The sequence below is a fragment of the Bos indicus x Bos taurus genome, chromosome 22 (genome assembly GCF_003369695.1).
Source record: "Bos indicus x Bos taurus breed Angus x Brahman F1 hybrid chromosome 22, Bos_hybrid_MaternalHap_v2.0, whole genome shotgun sequence".
Lineage (NCBI taxonomy): Eukaryota > Metazoa > Chordata > Mammalia > Artiodactyla > Bovidae > Bos > Bos indicus x Bos taurus.
The window spans coordinates 18,117,289-18,124,141 of NC_040097.1; the positions used below are offsets into that span (position 1 = coordinate 18,117,289).

Below are 6,853 nucleotides of genomic sequence, written 5' to 3' on the forward strand. Positions count from 1 at the left end.
GTCTGGACTTTTCCATTACGTGAGCCAGTATAGGTCCTTTGTGGGGGTGGTTTGAATTCGTTTTTGTCACTTGTACCTGTAAGAGCATTACCTGACACAAAGATTTTCCCATTTCAAACAACAGCCACATTTATGAGCAAGACTCAAATTCCCATCTGACCTCATCCCTCCTGAGGCTTGAATGCCTCAGCCCCTGCAGAGGCATAACAAATCAGGCCAACACTTGGCTTTTCCTCTGTGTTCTCCTGATGGCTTTCCTACCAGAAGCCAGATTATTCCTGACATTTTCACAGAACGTTCCTCTAACACACAACCCACCACGTGTTCAGAATGACCCGAGTCCCTGGTGCTGTGCCTGCTCGCACCTCTCTCTCGCCCTCCTGTTGACTCCTGGCTCCCAACTCCGGGCCTCTGGTCCTGCAGTTTTCTCCGTCAGGGCTGCCCCCACCTCTCTTGGGGGGCCTGTGCTTTGTGGAGTGCTGCCTCTTTTGTGGGGTGTCCCTGCTGTGGCCTGCGTGGCTCTCTCCTCAGGGTGTGTGTGTGAGGACAGACGTGGGCACAGGGCAGCAGAGTGCATGGTCCCTGGAGCTGGACGGCCCAGGTGGAAAGCCTCTCTTTACTGTTCAAGCCCTGCCACCTTGACCAGGTCACCTCACCTCCTTATTCCTCAGCGCTTCATCTGTAAAATGGAGATGAGACCTACCATGATATGCTATTATATTGAAATGAGATAATAATCCATCTAAAGCCCTTTGCACCATTCCAGGCACACAATGAATTCTCGATACGAGTTGCCTAGGATGATCACTATTGCTAATATTGACCACGTAGAACCTGTACATATCTCTCTCGTACTGTTCCCCTTCTCCTTACCCTCAGTCATCCATCTACTATTTAATCTGATAGACTATGAGCTCCTGAGATAACATCTAATCATTTCTAAATGCCTAGCACTGCACAGAGCATCTGGCATGAGGCAGTGCTCGGCTCTGACACAGTTCCATCCTGTATTCTGCAGCTACTAGGGGCAGGCATCCCGCCAGGCTCCTCTGTCCATGGAATTCTGCAGGCAGGAATACTGGAGTGGGTAGCCATTCCCTTCTCCAGGGAATCTTCCTGAACCAGGAATCAACCCCAGGTCTCCTGCATTGCAGGCGGACTCTTCACCATCTGAGCCACCAGGGAAGCCCCAATAGCCACATTATATAGTCTTTTTCAAAAGTCATACCAGTCAAACTGCCAAGGAAGTTATGAGTGTCCTCGTTTTTCTGAGATAAGGAGGCTCAGACAGGCGAGGCTCCTCTGAGAAGGAGCAGCTGCCCAGCCCAAGGACGTGCTGGCAATTCACGGCTTCAAGTGCCCCCCACCCTGGGAAAGGCCCGTTGGCTCTGCAGACTTTCCAGTTCCTACTGGAATGGAGGAGCTGTGCCTGTGTGTACACACGGAGTGGAGCTCAGGAAGAGATATGCAAACAAAGACAGCAAACGCAGTGGCAGCTGCTTATCCTGGGTGAGACTGGCACGTCTGATATCGGCTGGCCTGGCATGACTTTAGGCAGGCAGGGGCCAGCCTGTATGGGGGTTGGCAGATGCACTGAAGCAGACAGATGGACAGACTGGAGCAACCCTGGGAAAACACTCCTCACAGCTGTGCTCAGCCTGGGTATGAGCACCTCACTGACCTCACCCCTCACCACCAGCTCCTGCCCTCTCCTTTACCCACTCCACCCTCCTTCTCTTAGATCCCACAGGGTGCCAAACACTCCCCTCCCCTCCACTCCTACCCTGAAAGCACTGGTTTGCACATTTCATCTCAGAGAAGTCTGCTCTGACTTCTGAGCTATCTCCTGCATGGCACATGTCAAACCTGTGTTACAATGATTATCCATGCAAGTTCTGTCTGACTTTCTGGCTAGAACCATATGCCTTTTGCTGTCATGTCTGGTTAGTCATTACATCCTTGTACCTGACATGCAGAAGGTGCTCAATTAATGCCTGTTGAGGGACGCATCTGGATGGATACTCCTGCACCATCTCTCTTCCAGCCATGGACTCAGGATGCACCATTGAGGCTGCAGAGTGGGGGCGGGGAGCACAAATTTTGTAGCCGCAATGCCCTAGAGAGCAGTTTAATCTCTCAGTGCCTTGGTTCCTCATCTGAAAAGTGGGAGTAGTACTGATGCCTTCCTCAGAGAGGTGATATGAAGAGTAGAAGTGTTGTTACCTAGACAGTACTTAGCACAGAGCCTGCTTTAGTGATTATCATTATTATCTCTAGACAATGAGAACTACAGGGAAAAACAGGGGAGATCCAGAAACGATCACTCCCATTTAACAGATGAGAAAATTGAGGCTTAGTGAAAGGAAGGGACTAGGTTGACATTACACAGCTAGAAAATCTCTCAAGACCATATACTTTGTTGCACCTTTTCAAGTAATTATCTTCAGAGAAAAATGAAAGGTGGGGCAAAGAACAACACTCTTTCCTTCTTCACTCATTCTTAAAGTATCTGTGTGGCTCCGAGTTGATGGTCAGACATATCTTCTGAAGGAACAGATGAGTGCATGCATGAATAAACATCAAGGGGTCCCTGTGGTTAAGGAACAAGAGCCCTGGCTTGCATGTCCCCTACCTCCTTGTGCCCAGATGTAACTAACCAATCATGGCATACCTTTGCACTGCGCCTGAGTCTAACTTCAGAATCCTCATCACAGTCCACTATCCATGCCTCAGACTTGGTCCCTCAGATGAAATCTGCTACCTTCCTGAGTCTGATCTCAGAAGTCTCTGCTTGTGCAGTTTCCTTCTTCCTCCCCTTTCAGGCCTCTCACTCAGGCTCTTTTACTCCTCATTTTCTACCTACCCTGCTTCCATGCTTCTTTCTCTCAGTAATGCGGACCCAGAAGTACAGCTCTTTCCATTTTGGTGGAAACATACCTGAGGGCTCGCGGCTCCCTCTTCCCTGCTTCAGTGCAGAAGGTGAGATGCCTGGCTGGAGCCTTGGGTCCCTGACTCTGCCAACCACCGCCTTGGATCAGCCTGAAGGAGTTGGGGTCTCTGTGGGGGGTCCTCTAGATGCGGGCAGCCCAGAGGGAGGGCAGAGTGACTCAGAGGCAACTTGGGTGGCCAGCTCCTCCTGGCCCTGCCCAGGCTCTGCCCTCTTTTGAAGAGGCCTGCCATAAATGTTCCCTGCCCTGTTAAACAATCTCACCAGGAAAGAGGAAGTTAATCTCAGGGCTCAATAGGAAGAAAAGAGTCTAAAGTCTGGTCTGGTTGAGGAGCCACCTAGAGTACTGGCTTGGCTGGGTTGTCGCTGTGAGTATCTATTCCACGGAGATTTGGGTGGTGATTTTGGCAATTTAATCAGGAATGAAATACTGCAATTGTGGCCTGAAAAAGTGAGACAAAACACAAAAAGACAATTTCTAACAAACAAAAGTTCAGGACCAGATGGCTTCACAGGAGAATTCTATTAAACATTTAGAGATAAGGTAACACCCATCCTTCTCAAACTCTTTCAAAAAATTGCAGAAGGAAGGAAGGAAAACTCCCAAACTCATTCCGTGAGGCCACCATCACCCTGATGCCAAAACCAGACAAAGATATCACAAAAAAAGAAAATTACAGGCCAATATCACTGATGCACATAGATGCAAAAAATCGTCAACAAAATACTAGCAAATTGAATCCAGCAATACATGAATCATACACCATGATCAACTGGGATTTATCCCAGGCATGCAAGGATTCTTCAATATACACAAACCAATCAATGTGATATGCCATATTAACAAACTGAAGAATAAAAAACATATGATCATCTCAATAGATGCAGGAAAAGTTTCTGACAAAGTTCAACATCAATTTATGATAAAAAACTCCCCAGGAGGTGAGCATACAGGGAGCCTATCTCAACATAATAAAGGCCATATATGAGAAACCCGTAGCAGACAGTATCCTCAATAGTGAAAACCTGAAGGCATTTCCTCTAAGATCAGGAATAAGATAAGAGTGTCTACTCTTGACACTATTATTCAACACAGTTTGGGAAGTCTTAGCCATGGCAAAGAGATGGGGGGGAAAAAATAAAAGAATCCAAATAGGAAAAGAAGTAAAGCTGTCAAGGATTGCAGATGACGTAATACTATACATAGAAAATCCTAAAGATGCCACCAGAAAGCTACTAGAGCTCATCAGTGAATTTAATAAAGTCACACAGAAATCTCTCGCATTCCTATACACTAATAATGAAAGATCAGAAAGAGAAATAGAGGAAACAATCTAATTTACCATTGCAACAAAAAGAAAATAAAGGTCCATTGACAGAGAGATGGATAAAAAAGATGTGGTACATATGTACAATGGAATATCACTCAGCCGTAAAAAATTCTGCAGCAACATGGATGGATCCAGAGATTGTCATCCTGAGTGAAGTCAGTCAGACAAGGAGAAATATCATATTACTCACATGTGGAATCTAATTTAAAAATTATACAAATGAACATATTTATAAAACAGACGTAGATTTACAGATATTGAGAGTAAACTTATGATTACCAGAGGGGAAATGTGCGGTGGTGGGGGCTTAGAATGTACACAGACACATACACACACACACACACACACACTATATACAAGATAGATAACCCACAAGACCTACTGTATAGCACAGGGAATTCTACTGAATATTCTGTGATAACCTATACAGAAAAGAACCTGAAAAAGAATGAATGTATGTATAACTGAGTCACTTTACTGTACGTCTGAACCTAAGACAACACTGTAAATCAACTATTCTCCAATAAAATTAAAATAAAACAAACAAACAAACAAACCCACAAGAGGACAACATTCTTCCAAACAAACCACCGCATGCTAACAATCATGCTGACGATGTCCTCAGCGGGGATGCTTGCACCAGTTGCGGATGGGGGCTGAAGAGCAACCTGAGAGAAGGTGAACCTGGGGGAGGGGACACAGCCAGACAGTGGGCGGGGCAAGGGGGCAAAGAAGAAGGGGTCAAAGGCAACCTTAAGACAGTAAGCGCAGATGATGGAAGAGGGATCCCCTCAGTCACAAATGAGGAAAATGGGGAGAGGAAGCAGTCTTGGGGAAAAGATTCTGGATTTGGTTCAGGGCATATCAAGTTAGAAGTTAAAGCTAGTGAAACGAGGAAACCAGTATTGAAAGAGACATGTGTACCCCAGCGTTCATCGCAGCACTGTTTACAATAGCCAGGACATGGAAGTAACCTAGATGTCCATCAGGAGACAAATGGATAAGAAAGCTGTGGTACATATACACAATGGAATATTACTCAGCCATTGAAAAGAATGCATTTGGATCAGTTCTAATGAGGTGGATGAAACTGGAGCCTATTATGCAGAGCAAAGTAAGTCAGAAAGAAAAACACCAATACAGTATATTAATGCATATATATGGAATTTAGAAAGATGGTAACGATGACCTTATATGCGAGACAGCAAAAGAGTCACAGATGTAAAGAACAGTCTGTTGGACTCTGTGAGAGAGGGCAAGGGTGGGATGATTTGAGAAAATAGCACTGAAACATGGATATTATCATGTGTGAAACAGATTGCCAGTCCAGGTTCAATGCATGAGACAGGGTGCTCAGGGCTGGTGCACTGGGATGACCCTGAGGGATGGGATGTGGAGGGAAGTGGGAGGGAGGGTCAGGATGGGGAACACATATACACCCATGGCTGATTCATGTGAATGTATGGCAAAAACCACCACAATATTGTAAAGTAATTAAGCTCCATTAAAAAAAAAAATAAAGCTTGTCAAAGGAGGAGGGAGGAGGCAGAGGAGCAGCCCATGGCCGGACGCCAGCACTGCGGGGTGTGTTGCCTCTCCCCCACTTCTGACTCAAGGTGCACTGAGAGGGACTCAGTGTCCCCCCTCCCACTCCTGCACCCCAGGCTTCCCCTAGGCTGAGTTCTTCCCTAGGAGGCGTCCCTGGGGGCCTCCTCACTTGTTTGCTGCCAGGGGATCCTGTTACTCTGCTGTTGCTCTGTCACGTCCGACTCTTTGTGACCCCACGGATGTAGCCCACCAGTCTCCTGTGTCCATGGGACTCTCCAGGCAGGAGTACTGGAGTGGGTTGCCATGCCCGTCTACCCTGACTGCTCCAAAAATGACGTACAGCCTCCTTGACAGGAGTATCTGGGGACATAAGGTCAAATAGCTGCTCCAAAGGAAAAGGCGAGTGAGTGCCCAGGAGGTGGTGTGAGGGGAGAGCGGGGCCAGTCCCTCCGGGTGGCGGGACTCTCCCTCTGCTGCCCCACCCGGCCAGGGTTCTGGCTGCCCAGCTGGTCCTGAGGAGGCAGGAGGTGAAGTGGGGCCCCTGCGGCACATCCGTGGGGCAGGCCGTGCTTTCCTGAGTTCTAACTGATTTGCTGTCTGGCCGTGGGCCTGCTCCTCCCTTCTCTCCTCTCCTCCCCACTGCCTGGTCAGTTTTGCGGACTACGAGTGCCTTCTCGTTTAGACCTGACCTCCAATGTCACCTCCTCAGGGAAGCCCTCTGTCCCTGCTTCACAAAGTGAAAAAGCAGGTCATTGAATAACCCAAGACAGCAAAAGCAGGAAAACTTTCTTCTGAAGGGAGGCAGGGAAGGCCTCCAGGATGAGGGAACACTGACTATCTGCACCAGCACTCGGATCCCATTTGTGCAGAATTAGACTGTATGAACTTAGCGGCCTTAAATAAGACACATTTATTATCTTACAGATTCCGAAGTAGGTCAGAAGTCTGACACAGGCCTCACTGGGCTAAAATCCAAGCATTGGCAGGACTGTGTTCTCTTGTGATACATCTTGTAATTTTCTAATTC

At 47.4% G+C, this 6,853-nt stretch overlaps 1 protein-coding gene across 1 annotated transcript in view; it reads right to left on the minus strand.

Moving 5' to 3' along the window:
• Positions 1-3,125, minus strand: part of FAM3D (family with sequence similarity 3 member D) — a 39,668-nt gene extending 36,543 nt beyond the window's left edge. Inside the window, exon 1 of the mRNA XM_027523289.1 lies at positions 2,938-3,125. The gene's annotated coding sequence lies outside the window, so the exon portion shown is untranslated. The remainder of the gene's footprint in view (positions 1-2,937) is intronic.
• Positions 3,126-6,853: the final 3,728 nt, after the last annotated feature.